Source organism: Halichoerus grypus, chromosome 1, assembly GCF_964656455.1.
Source record: "Halichoerus grypus chromosome 1, mHalGry1.hap1.1, whole genome shotgun sequence".
In the NCBI taxonomy this organism is placed as follows: domain Eukaryota; kingdom Metazoa; phylum Chordata; class Mammalia; order Carnivora; family Phocidae; genus Halichoerus; species Halichoerus grypus.
The window spans coordinates 13,979,822-13,994,012 of NC_135712.1; the positions used below are offsets into that span (position 1 = coordinate 13,979,822).

At 47.2% G+C, this 14,191-nt stretch overlaps 1 protein-coding gene across 12 annotated transcripts in view; it reads left to right on the top strand.

Moving 5' to 3' along the window:
* TIAM1 (TIAM Rac1 associated GEF 1) overlaps nt 1-14,191 on the top strand; it is a 373,738-nt gene that overhangs the window by 173,011 nt on the left and 186,536 nt on the right. The window contains exons 1-2 of one of the 12 annotated variants that reach the window (XM_078054009.1): nt 4,685-4,839; nt 10,204-10,378. The exons of 9 other annotated variants lie outside the window; for them this stretch is intronic. The gene's annotated coding sequence lies outside the window, so the exon portion shown is untranslated. Of the gene's footprint in view, nt 1-4,684; nt 4,840-5,582; nt 5,599-10,203; nt 10,379-14,191 lie in introns of those variants that run through there. 2 more of the 12 variants (XM_078053959.1, XM_078054111.1) reach the window with 2 other exon arrangements.

A 14,191-nucleotide genomic window follows, 5' to 3' on the forward strand; every position in this document is an offset into this window, starting at 1 on the left:
CTGCTGAGCAGAGAGGTGTCTAAAAGAGCCCACATCAGGGAAAACCCAGATGCTCTCGCCCCCACGAACCACATGTACCTCTTGTGCAAGGCTCACAGGGCCCTTGGCACCAGCCGCCTCCCAGTGTGTGTGGGCAGGACAGCATCTGGCCCCATATGGTTGATTGCGAGTCAGTGTGTGAAGGGTTCATGGACTTTTCCTTTGGCTTCTTTGTTACCTTTATCCTCGGGTTGCACTTCCTGCCTTTTCCCCCTTTCCCTTCCAGTTCCAAGCATGGCTTCAGTTATAAGTATGAGAGCCACCAGTGAGTCCTGAAACTCTTGACTCTGGTGTGTTCCATAAAACGTTTTTGTGTGAGCACTTGTCATTTGGGGCACTGAAAGCAATGGGAGTTTTAAAATCGTGGGAACACATGATTGGAAGATAGAAATAGGAAGCCAGAGAATATTAAGTGGGCTATTACCACTTAAGTAGTTGAGGAAATCGAAGCCTCTGGACTATAAGGGACTTGCCACACATTCAGTCCCTGCAGGGTATTCTGGATCCGGGTGGTATTTAAAGGCTATAAGAATTTTCATGGCCTCTTTTTGACAGACTTTATATTCTTCAGGATTACTTCTGCTTCTTTTGTTAGGTGTTCAGTTTTCAGATGGAGAAAACTCTGTTCAAAGTCACTAAGTTTGCTTGGTGCAAGGTTTAATTTTAAGTTGTAAAACATTTTTGCGTCAAATCAAATTGAACGGGGATCTGCACTTGAAGACATCATCTGAAAGGCCGAGCCTCGCTTTTTCTCTCAGAGAGAAGGAAGGCTTCGTCCAGGGGTGAGTCAAGGGTTTTCACACATGTCAGCATTCTTGGTGAGCCTCAGACCACCAAGCGCAAGGGTGGGTGGGATGGATCCATATTTAGACTTTTGGTCCGTTTCAAATGTGAACAATTGATTCTGGCAATCAGTTCGGTAGCCAACCGCAAAATGTCTTCATAAAAAAGCTTTTGAATTTCTATAGCGATACCGTATGACTAACGGGATCTGGATTTGGATCTGCAGTGATGCTGGGGAGGGGGGGTCCTCTCTTTGGACACAGATCATCAACACCCCTGTTGGGCTTCACCTAACTTGAGGAGGAGAATGCTCTTTTTCTTTAGCTTTGCTGCTGTTTGCTCTTGTGAGGTGACCTAGGTGACGGCAGGGTTGATGTAGGTACTTGTTTGCCTCGCTCCTGGGAACCCACCTCAGCTGTCTATGTGAGCTGGGAAGCGTGGCGAGAGGTAAGCTCCTTTGCAGGAGCTGGTGTCAAGATCTTGGACCTTGGCAACCCTTTTTCCGTTAAGCCGCCCCGATCTTTGATCCAGTTGGTTCTGAAGACCCTTGGACCGAAATCCAGAAGAGTCTTGCTTAAGGAAGGCATTGGTGTCGTTGAGAACACAATTTGAAAGGAATTTTACAAGTCAGCTATTGTAGGTCAAACTTATAAAACATCAAGATAAAGCCTGAATTAAAATCTTTGGGGAAAATAAACTCTCCATGGTTTTTTGTGTCTGAGCATCAGTTCAACTGACAAAGGGAAAGAGAGCTGTCTGACCCTTTCTGAGTTTTCCTCCACATACCAATATGTTTTCCAACATATATTTATTTATTCATTATATGGTCTTCTATCTCTGTAGCTAGCTCTTGTGTAAATATCCATGACCAGGACAAATACCTTATAAGGGTGTCATGGCTTCGAGTTTTTCCAAAATAGTTTTGCATAAATCTTTTTATTTGTGGTAACGTCTGATTATTTTTGTAACTCGTGTCATTTAACACTGTCCCCTGCTTTAGCCTGATCTTGGAAAATTGTTAAAGCACAAAAGTCAGCTGGGCTCCCTCTACTGGTTGCATTTCTTTGGAACAGAAACACTGTACATTCCTGATTAAGTTCCTGCTTTTGGTGGGACTCATAACTGTGCTCACATTTTCCTTTCCTGAATTCGTATGGCTTTTAAGAAGCAAGACTAATGGCATTTAGAGCTGCAGGTAAAGAAGCTGGTGACATAACGAGGGATAGGGCGTCCCCCTTCCTGCCCATTTGTACAGGGTTGTGCGGAGGGGACCCCCAGCCTGGCGTCCTTCATTCCTTGATGCCAAGAGCAGTTCCCCTGTGAGGTTGGTGGCCATTCCTGAGGACCTCTTGGTCTCACCTGTATCAGGTGTTTTGCAATCTGTCAGCCACTGAATGAAACCAACAGGTTTTCTATGTGCTCACAGTTTGTTCAGGCTCTTGAACTCAGGGTGCCCTGCAGATTCCTCCAGAAGCGGCTATAGGAGAGTCTTTATTTACTGACCTGAGAGATGGGCAATGAGGTGAAGACCGATTCCGTTGCATCCATGTGCATTTATCACATACCAACCATCCTTGGCTCCAGGGGAGTTCAAGGGGAGCGAACCCACTGTCCCATGCCCTGTTCTGAGAAACAGTGAGCAACAAGAACAAGACTTCTCCCGGCATTCTAGAGTTCAAAGAAACACTTCTTAGGTAATGATGAGACCAGAAGACCTGTGGAGAAGATGTCTTCACTTTGTAGGTCCTTCACCCTGACGGGTAGACATGGTGGGGTTTGCATCTTTTTTCCTGTAAGTGATTTGTAACTTTCTTTTCGATAAGCTGTAATGAGATTAAACATCCTTCCTGTTCTCAATGGAGCGTCTCCAGCTCAAGACTGTCAATGGAGAAATGAGTCTGGTAGCTGCGATAAGCCTGCTTTGTCTGTTCACAGCCCCTACCCTGCCTCCTCCCCCCAGACGTGCTATCTGCGATTCTAAAGCTGATACCCACACCTTACGTCAACTTCCTCCCCACCCCCTTCTTCATTATTTCCATCTAAATTTGACACAGGTCCTTAGCTTCATGAGTGCATAGGCTTGAGGCTGTGCCCCCAACCCCTGAATGCTTTCCTGCTTCTGACTCCAGTGCCCACTAGCTCTGATCCCACGCAGGTGGTCCAGCCATCAGATGCTGCACAGTGGAAAAGGAGGAGAAATGCTCTTCTGTATCCTTATAAGTCCCCGGAGAGTCTCTTCCTGATGTTGATGATTATATATGGAATGAAAAAATTCAGTGACTGTCGATCGTGAAGCCTGTCTCCCAGGGCTTCTCGTTAGCCAGGAGTATTGGCATTTGGGGGCTGGATCATTCTTTGTTTTAGGAGGCTTTCCCATGCAGCATCCGTGTCTTCTGCCTGCTCGATGCCGAGAGCTTCCCCAAGTTGTGACGACCAAAAATGTCTTCACTATTGTTGAATGTTCCCACTGGGCAAAGTTACTTCCTGTTAAAGACCACTGCTGATTTCACGTATCCCGTCTCTTCATTCTGCTCCTTCAGAATTCTCCATGGACATTCTTTTGTTCATTTGCATCCTTCAATTAACAAATAGCTATAAATTTTCTACTCATGCCAGCCTCTATGCAAGGTACTAGGAATATAAAGATGAGCTAGGCATCTCCTTCTTCATGTTCATATATGTATGAGAATATATATATGAGTCAATTGTGAATGTATCATGGTTTCCACTATTTTGTGTTTTATCATTATTATCTTGAAAGTTCCCTTTTCTGAATGTTGCTCCCAGCCTACAACTCTGGTAGGCGGTTGAGTAATTAGGACTTCTTTAATGAATGTTGTGTTTCTATTTCTGTAGCCTGGGTCTTTGAGGAAAGCCCTTGCAGTGTGGGTCAGTATCCTTGGCTTTGACACAGCTATTAACCTCGTAAAATGATAATGCTCTATTAATCTATCAATTTCATCCATGAACGCTTCAACTGTTACAGATATGGCCTCCACTTGTCATTCCAGATCTCTGATTTTCTTATATTGTGATTTCCTTCATTTTCTTTAACCGGCCACCTGAGGCTTCATTTAACGTGTGTGGTCATTTTTTTAGTGTTATTTCACGAAACTTCTGTTTCGGAACCAAGCTCAGGCCTAGCGAAGGGATGATCATTGGATTGCTTTTGGGTGGGCTCTGAAGTTAGCTTGCATCCTTTAGAATCTCAGAAACTGTGGTATGAATATTGCTTATGGAAAATCAAGTTTATGGCAGCTATTTTTCTAGGGGGAGGAAGAGGAGGATATATTTCAGGGAGGAGTTTACAGATGGCTCCAACTCTGTTGGTAATTTTAATTTTTTTGCTGCATAATGGATACTTGAGGGTTCACTATCTGATTTTCAAATATATTTTTGCATGTCTGAACTATTTTGTAGCAAGTTTTGTAACACAGCTTTTTGTTTTTCCGTCCCCCACTCTCTTTAAGTAGACGTTGAGGAATTAGGTCTCTCCTGGCTAACCTACCCACATTCCTGCCTGTGCAGAGGGGGTACCGTGCAATTATTTAAGATTTCTAGCTTTTTAAATCCAAAAAAAAGAGGCCCTGCCTTCTTGCCCTGTGCTGCCACCAAAAAAAAAAAAAGTGATAGGCACTTAAACTTTCTGCAGGGCGACCAGGTTCATCCGTGAGATGGTTCAGGTCTGTTAGGAATAAGTTTTCCCCAAGGTTGTGAGGAGCCCAGAGCTGGGACTCTGAGCCGCCGGCGGCCAGAGTTCTTGGTCTTGCGAACGCCAAGGGGAGAATTAAATTGGGGAAGGAGGTGGAGACGAGGGAGGCGACGGTGGGTGGGGAGGAGCGACAAACCCTCTCCAGCACACCCAAATGACCAGATTCCTCGCTGCACGAAACTTCGCAAGTTACGCCCACTCCCTCTGCACGGAGCCGGGGAAGGAGGCTGCTTCCTCATTTCTGTTACTGGAAGTTGGGAGATGTGAGGCAAGACCGGGAAGCATGTGCGCCTTGCTGAGCAGCGGTGAGCGTTCATTTCAAGCCCATTCTTTCCACCGCCGACTTTCTTTGTGCTGGGTGGTGAGGGCACGCAGCCCAGGTGGCTGTGGCCGAGGAGTGGCCGGCGGGAGGGGGACTTGCGCGCCCGGAGCCCCGCGGAATCAGTGAGCGGCGTCTCCACGCTGGGCTGGGACACCCCGGGGGCGCCGCCCGTGTGCGTTCTGGCTCCAGGGTGAAGGGTTGGGGCGTTGCGAGCCCTTCACCTTTCCCCCTTTGCCTTCCGCATCCAGGGACCCTAAGGGGTAGGGCGGGAGGGACGCTGCCCGATCGGGTTACCCACCAGAGGTGTCCCCGTGGTCCCCGCCGTCCGGCTGCGCGGTCTGTAATCACAGGTCACTGCCGTTGAAAATGAATCCCCTGAAAGGCTTGGGGTTCAGTATTTCCGAGAGAATGTTCTGAAGCTGGGGCGCCCGGACAGCCTCCTGGGTCAGGGTGGGAATTCTATAGGGAGGCATCAGAAGTCTTGGGTTTCTCATTAATTTTGTGTCTGATTTAGTTCAGCTCAAGACGTCCTAGCTATTGAGGTGTTATTTGTGTTATCTGGAACTTTTTTGAAAATAGCACATTTTTCGGTGGCTGCTGCTTTATCTCCAGGTCAATTGCCTAAGTCAGATTTGGGTGGGGTGGGGAGAGGAAGTTTGTTGGGTGGAGGCCGGCACCCTGGTTAGGATCGTTGCAAGTGACGCTTCATATCTGTTCCAGCAAATGATGAACTTGGCCAAAGGTAAAGACATTCTTGCAGACATTTTTTAGCTTTTATTTGAAACCCCTTTTGGAGCTTTGTGGTATTTGCTCACCGCAATGGGGGTCCGATGGAGGCTTTTGGGCTAATTTACCTGTTTCACCTATTTTCTATCCAGTCAACAGGTTAGTACAGAGCAGTGGGAGCTGTGTATGTGTGTGTGTGTGTGTGTGTGTTGTAAGCTAATCCTTCATATGAATTTTTAGGGAATTGTCTTATTTTTAGGGCACCTTCACGGAGGTAAAGAAATGTGCGGCTGTTACTATGTTTATAGAAAACCAAATTTCATTTTATAGGTGTTGCACCTTCACGGAGGTAAAGAAATGTGCGGCTGTTACTATGTTTATAGAAAACCAAATTTCATTTTATAGGTGTTTCTCCCAGATCTGGGGTGGGTGCAATTAGGAGGGTGTGAAGAGTTGGTTTTCATCATCTTCCTGATACCAGAATGGCACAGCCTACCTTTCTCAGTGCACCTTCCACTTGAACTTTGGGGCCAAGGGACAGGGTGCTGTGGCCATAGTTTTACTTAGTTTGCTTTCACCTTCCAGCTTCCCCTGAGGTTAGTGAGACAGAAGTAAAATGAAATGACTTTTAAGCCAAAGCAGACGCGTCCCAGGGAAGAACAACAGGTTCAGGCTGTTGCATGGTCCAGGCTGTTACAATGGCCAGAGTCCTGTGTTCTAGCTCCTTGAGGATCAAGACAGAGCATGGCATGCAGATGTGAACTTGATGCGGACATGAAGTGTGTGGCCCGCTTCCCCCACCCCCAAGAAGGCTGTAGCAACTCACTCAACAGGAAAGACAACCAAACTGGATCTTGTGATAGTGCTGGTGAAACTGACTAATAGATCCTTGCTCACATAGAGTTTTATGGAACAGTAATCCTTAGCCAGAGAAAGGGACTATATTATTCATGAAGGTATATAGACATTGTCACATGGGACTGTTTCATGCAGACGTTGAAAATTGGATGAATTCTGCTATATGAATTAGGTAGTCGCAGGTAGGTGTGAGAGAATATTACAGTTTCTGTATCATTATTTTTTTCTTAAGGTCTCCTTACTTTCCCATGAATATCCTCGTTTGACTCTGATTTTTTTTCGAAGTTACAGATTCAATTTGTTTAATAGAAATAGGGCCATTAAGATTATCTTGTTTTAGTAAGTAGTTTTTTTATAGGAAGTTTCCTATTTCATGTAAATTTTAAGATTTATTGGCATAAATTTGCACAAAATATCCTTTTATAATATTTTAAAAGACTAGAAATGTTTCCTTTTCCCTTTTTTTTTAGGGTGGGCAGGGGCAGAGGGAGAGAGAGAACCTTAAGTAGGCTCCACACCTACCCGACACGGGCTAGATCTCACGACCCTGAGATCATGACCTGAGCCGAGATCACGAGTCAGACGCTTAACTGACTGAGCCACCCAGGTGCCCTGAAATGTTTCCTTTTTTATTCTTAGCATTGGTTATTTGTGCTTTTCTTCTTCTTGATCAGTCTTGCTCATGTATTATCAATTTTATTGGCATTTGGAAGAACCAACTTTGGTTTTTGTATTTTAAATGAAACAAAAACACTGCCTCCTTTCCTAAGTTTACATGCATTTTAAAAGTCCTGTGCTGTGGAACGCTGTCAAAAAAGATTTTAAGCGCCTTTAAAACTAAGTAACTGAGTCTCCTAGCTGTAAGGACTTAGGCAGACACTATGTATTTATTTTATGTGTCTTTGAAATAATGTTTCTCGGTTTTATTAAAACATACCTTGTGTTCTTGAGTATTATACACAGTGGATCAAATTGTTCTAAGTTGGGTTTTTTATCTTCACCAGGGCACACCCTGTGAAATTGTTTTGGAAACATCCAGCTAGAATTTACATAAGATTTACTGGTAATTTAACGTGAATTGTAGGTGCTTTCAGCTTACTTGACAATGCAGATTTACTTTGTACTAGAGCAGAACAAATTTGCTGTAATGATTGAAGAAGAAAGTTTCGTTTTCGTTCATATGTAATGCATGAGTCTTGGCATTTTAACGATTTCTCAGAAAATCTGAGTCTGTGACAGTTATAAGGACAAGAACTTTAGAGTCAGAAGGAGCTGGATCTGAATTCTTTTTGCTTTTTTTAGAGTTTACTTTAAGTAATCTCTACATCCAAGGTGGGGCTCGAACTCATGACCCTGAGATCTAAGAGCTGCATGTTCTACAGACTGAGCCAGCCAGGTGCCCCTGGATCTGAATTCTTGCTCTGCCACTTTTAGCCCTAACATTGCCTAACCCCTCTGCGCTTATATTTCCCCTCCTGTGAGGTAGAAATAATGAAAACTACTTAAGGAGCTGTTGGTGAAATTTCTTATTTTTTTTTTTTTTTTTAAGATTTATTTATTTATTATTTAGAGAGAGTGTGCTCTTGCGCAAGAGCTGAGGGAGAATCCTCAAGCAGACTCCCTGTTGAGCTCTGAGCTCGGGGCTCAATCTCAAGACCCTGAGATCATGATCTGAGCTGAAATCAGGAATCGGACTGAGCCACCCGGGCGCCCCCCTTGTGGGATTTCTAGTTGTGAATTGGAACAAATCAGGCACTTATCATTGTAGCACATTGCATGTTTCACTGTCCTGCCCTTTCTGGTTATACTTCTAACCTCACAACTTCTCTCAGTGCCCTCCTTCCAGAAATGTGAAAGGTTATTGCAACAGAATAAAACAAATCCACTCTGGGGCGCCTGGGTGGCTCAGTCGTTAAGCTTCTGCCTTCGGCTCTGGTCATAGCCCCAGGGTCCTGGGATCGAGCCCCGCACCGGGCTCCCTCCTCGGCAGGAAGACTGCTTCTCCCTCTCCCACTCCCCCTGCTTGTGTTCCCTCTCTCGCTGTGTCTGTCAGATAAATAAATAAAATCTTAAAAAACAAAAACAAAAAGCCACTTCTCCCATCTGTTCTTTCTTCATTATGGGGGGTTATCAGGGTCGCTTTCCGTATTTTCAGTATTTTCATCTTACTATCCAAATTGATTGGTGGTATACTGGCTATATATTTTTCCACTCCAATTTTTACCTTGTCTTTCTGGGATTATTATTTTTTTCTTCAGTTTCTCTCACTTCCTTGAGGGTCTCACTGCTCTATTATATCCTTCCTTCCTTCCCTCCTTCCTTCCTTCCTTCCTTCCTTCCTTCCCTCCTTCCTTCCTTCCTCCTTCCCTTCCTCCCTCCCTCCGTCCCCTCTCCCTTCCTTTCTAGAAATGAAATGAGTACGCAGCTCAAAACTTGGCAGAGACTGGGATGTAAGTTGGTGGGGTTATCTCTATGAAGGCAAAGTTTGTTAGATTTAGTTATTCCAGAACTCTCGTTACTCCAGAAAAGATGCTCAACATCACTAATCATCAGGGAAATGCAAATCAAGACTACAATGGGACCCCACCATCTCACTACCCAAAAGACAAGAAATAACAAGTGTTAGGCTGTGTGAGAAAAGGGAAGCCCCGTCACGGCTGGTGGGAATGTCAACTGGGGAGGCAGACGGTGTTGATGATAACCGTATCTGTTTTCTATCGCCATTGCATTTTCTGAGAATGTTTTTGCAGCGCCGAAAGTTCCTCGGTACTTTGGGGGAAGTGTGGATTGTTGAATGCTATGGCTGACCTCATAACCAAGAAGGGAAATGAGAAGCATGGGGCGGAGGAGGTTTGGCTGGGTAATAGTCCTCCACAGAGGAATATGGCATTATTGAAGTCATCCAACTTTAAGCTGTTGTTCTCCCTGGGCTCTGTCAATTGAAAAGGTCCTGGGGAATATATGGCATCATTAGCGAATGTTTCTTTAGGTGTCTAATAGCGCAAGGGGCGGAACGGGGGAAGGGAAGGGGTTGTCAGCGGGGGGGAGGCTTTGCAGTGCTCTGCCCATATCATTCACTGCTCTGCCCAAGGAGTGAGTCTTGGTTTACATTTTGTGTAGGAATCGGCATCAGCTGGGAAGTGATTTTCGAAGACAGCAGGGCCTTGGGTCTGGCCCGTCCGCTCTGACCCGGTGTGCTGGGTAACTCTGCGGCTGTTAATACTGGTTAGGGTTTTTATGAGTGGGGAACAAGGTGTATAGTCTTCGTAAGTGTTTTGCAACACCACTCCTCCAGTTTATTTTGATTCTGTTGCTTGAAAACAAGTATTAGCCTGGCCTTCATTGGTAAAAACTTGGCTGGGGGGGTGGGGGAGAGATCATGGCTTTTGGAAAGTTTTACTCGTTTAACGGTTGGGGGGGGATTTGTGAGGTCTTGTAGTGAAGCACAGAGCCTCATGTGATACCTTGGAATTGTACGCCCCAGTGTTTGAGGTTTCCGACTTCTGTAAATTCAGAGATTTTTGTGGGGAAGAATAACCATGGCCAAAGTGCTCTCTACAAAGCCATGGTTGAATAAGGGCCTGGTAAATACTTCTTTGCTTATTAAAATACTAAAACTGAATAGTAATTTTTTGAGTGTCTACAGCATACCCAGTGCTTTTCCTGTGTCATCTCAGTAATGTTTCAGAGGACGATCCTGCCTCTAGAAGTATGTAAAAAAATGAGCACAAAACCCATTATTTTCCTGTGTCTGCTCTTGTAGGTAGAACCAGTGTGGACTGAGGCCCACCTTTCTAGACCCGAAAGCCAGGAGGAGAGGAGGGTTGGTACCATGGGGTGTGAAACTCTGAATCCTAGTTTCTTACCTAGGATGTGAGCGGCCCCTCCGGATGGCACGTTTGGAGATCTTGAGAGAAGCCTCTTCTGTGTGGGATGGGGTAAGTGGGGCATTTGCACAACGCTGGGAAAGGAGGACTCAAACTTTTAAAGTCTTTATTGTCTTAGGACCCTGCTCAGATTGTCCTGTCTGGGGTCAACAGGAAGTTCATTATCTGTGACTGCTGTTTCCTGGAAACAGGGTTTGCTCACTTGCCTTTGAAATAAATTTCCCGGGAACCTTCGTTGGTGGGCAGTCCTGTTGTTGGGTCATGCCACGGACAAGCCAGGCCTCTGGGCTTGCGGAAGGGGGTGAAGCGGTGCATCCCATGTCAGGGTCACCGCGGGCTGGGTCCGCCCCTTGTGAATGACCACTGATTTGCCTTGATTCCTTGTGCTTTGACTCATGAGGAAGAAGATTCCCATTGATTCTTAGATTATAGTATCTCAGAGACTTCACAGGGTAATGACCCATCCTCCTACCTTTGTCTTCCTCGCATCTCTTTTGCCTGCCCTCGTGATACCTAGAAATGAGAAGAAGGAATTGTTTTGGACTGCAGCAGGGGAAGCTTGGTATTAGAATGCGCTTTTTCTGGGGCTGTTGGATGTGAGATCATGTTCGTTTTTTTTTAAGATTTTATTTATTTGAGAGAGAGAGAGAGAACAGGAGCAGGGGGAGGGGGAGGGAAAGCAGGCTCCCCCTCACGCTGAGCCGGGAGCCAGATGCAGGCTGGGTCCCAGGACCCCGGGATCATGACCTGAGCTGAAGGCAGACGCTTAACCAACCCCACTGAGCCACCCAGGCGCCCTGAGATCAGGTTACTTTTCACAGGCAGGGCGAACCTTTGTCGAAACGGGGAAGTAGGTTTGGTTCTCGGGGAGTATTGCAGGGGGGCCTCACTGCTGTGCTCAGATTGGGGTCTTCATGGCATGATAGGCAAGGAGCTTCCCGCTGGAAGGATCAAGTTGGTAAACGTGCAACATTACAGGCACTCAGGGCAAAGAAGTAATGCTACCTCCCGGTGGGGGGGTGAGTCAGCAAGAAGGGTTGTGTGTACTTCAGTTGCCCTCCTGCCAGGTGGGGACACTGGCATGTCAATCTTCATTTACTTCCTCAGCGGGGAATGATTTAGACCAAAAGGGCCTTTATAACTAAACAGACTTGCAATTATTCTTTTCAGGTTTGCCTTCCTCCCGTGAACAAACCCACCGGAGCCTTGTCGTTAGGTAGCATGCTGCCCTATTTTCACCCTTTCTCAGGTTTGGGTAGGAGGCTGGCCTCTCCAGAATTTGAACAAAATACTCGACTGCCGACTTGGTGGAGAGGAGGAATCACAGATGTTTCCTGAAGCACCATCCCTTGTGGTGTTGTTTTCTTCCGACTTTACTGTACCAAGAGCACTTAGCCTGAGACCTACCCTTTTATCAGATTTTTAAATGCACAACACAGTGTGAGTCGCTCTAGACTCTCTTGTGGTGGCTCTCCAGAACGTAGTCATGCCGCGGAACTGAAATAATGTCCCCGATGATTAGCGACTTCCCATCCGCCCACCGACCGGCTCCTGGCAGGCACCATTCTGCTTCTGTGAGTTAGACGGTTTTAGAGTCCTCATACAAGTGGAATCCTGTGGCCTTTGTCTTTCTGTGACTAGCTTCTTTCTTTCTTTTTTAAAAAGATTTTATTTATTTGATTTTGAGAGAGAGCGCAAGTGAGTGAGAGAGCAGGGGGAGGGGCAGAGGGAGAGGGAGAAGCAGGCTCCCTGCTGAGCAGGGAGCCCGATGCGGGGCTCGATCCCAGGACCCCGGGATCATGACCTGAGCCAAAGGCAGACAGACGCTTAACCGACTGAGCCCCCCAGGCGCCCCGGCGACAAGCTTATTTCACGCAGCAGGATGTTCTCAGGGTTCATCCATGTTGTCGCAATACCACAGGACCTCCTTTTTAAAGGCTGACTAATACTCCGTTGTGCGGCTACCCTGCGTTTTCTCCCCATTCATCTGGCGCGGGACGCGCAGGTGGAGTTTGCATTTTGGCGGTTGTGACTAGTGCCGCAGCAAACACGGGGGTGCTAATAGCTCTTTGAGATAGGCTTTCATTTCTTTCGCATGGGAGATACCCGGCCGTGGGCTTGCGGGATCATATGGTGGTGCGATCTGTATTCCGAGCAGCCTCCATGCGGCGTTGCCTAGCGGCTGCGCGCTTCCCCGCCGCCGCCCGCGCCCCTGCGCCTCCCAGCCGCCGCCGGGGGCCCTGCGGTGCGGGCCTTGCTGCGACTGGTGGTTCAGGTCCTACCTGTTGCTCCTGAACCCGACCAACAGCCTCCGCCCCTCCTTTCTCTGCGTGCAGCCTGGAGATCTCCCTCTCAGTATTTACATCACCTGGTATTACCATAATCGGGTTAGTTGCCTTTTTCAGGACGCAAAAAATGACAGAAATAACAGTACAATAATGGCAAAACCGCAGTGAGCCCCTGGTAGCGCAGGCTGTCCCCTGGGACTCACTTACCTCTCCTGCGCGTTTGCCCCCTTCCTCCTGCTTTCACTGCCCTGCAGCTCCTTCTGTGCTAGAGGGCTGCCCTCGGGGCCTGAGCCTCCTTCCCCCCCACCAAGGAACCCCTGTTCCTCCAGGGCCGTCCTTGGCCGGGACGAACCATTGTGGGGGCGCGTTTGCGTGGATTTTAGGATAATTCTGAGGTTTCCTCTGTCCTCTTTCCAGAGACGCCCTGTGGCTCCCTTCCCCTGCTCCCCAGATTGGTGTTCTCTGTAAACGAATTCTCATCGCTGGCTTAAGTAACTTGTTTAAAGCAACAGTTAGAAAGTGAGGAGCTAGCATTTGGACCGGGTTACCTGGCTCCAGGGTCTGTGCTCTGGTTTTTTTTTTTTTTTTTTAAAGATTTTATTTATTTATTTGAGAGAGAGCACAGCAGGAAGGAGAGGGAGAAGCAGGCTCCCAGCTGAGCAGGGAGCCCCATGTGGGGCTCGATCCCAGGACCCTGGGATCATGACCTGAGCCGAAGGCAGATGTTTAACCAACTGAGCCACCCAGGCGCCCCTGTTTTTTTTTTTTTTTTTTAAAGATTTTATTTATTTATTTGACAGAGAGAGAGACAGCGAGAGCAGGAACACAAGCAGGGGGAGTGGGAGAGGGAGAAGCAGGCTTCCCGCTGAGCAGGGAGCCCGATGTGGGACTCGATCCCAGGACCCTGGGATCATGACCTGAGCCGAAGGCAGACGCTTAACGACTGAGCCACCCAGGCGCCCTGTTTTTTTTTTTTTTTAAGGTTTTATTTATTTGAGAGAGAAATACAGAGCGAATGAGCATTGAGTGTGGGGGGGAGGACAGAGGGAGAGGGAGAAGCAGGCTTCCTGCCGAGCAGGGAGCCTGATGCGGGGCTCTATCCCAGGACCCTGGGATCATGACCTGAGCCAAAGGCAGATGCTTATCAGACTGAGCCACCCAGGTGCCCCAAACTTAATAAAGTCTTTAAAAAAAATTAAACTGAGCCACCCGGGCTCCCCCAGGGTCTGTGCTCTTAACCAGAACGCTCCCTTGTGTTTCTCCGAGTTAGGGCTGCCTGTCCTTTTTCTGTATGTTTGCCTCAGTGAGTATTAGAGTGACTGTCATGGGGTGTTCTGGAATGACCTGCCATAATGAGTGACTGCCTGGCTGACCGCAGGCTGTTCCCCCAATCAGCCTTACTGAGTCCCTTTCTGGGCATTTGTCCACTCGTTTTCCCCCCTAAGATGACCTCCTACTAGCTCTCTTTCAGCGTCAACTCCAACCCACTTCCTCCTTGCCCCCTTTCCAGTGTGTCCCAGCCTACCGTTCTTTCCCCCCTCAGAACCAGTAGTATTTGTCCAGTGTTGCCTTGGAC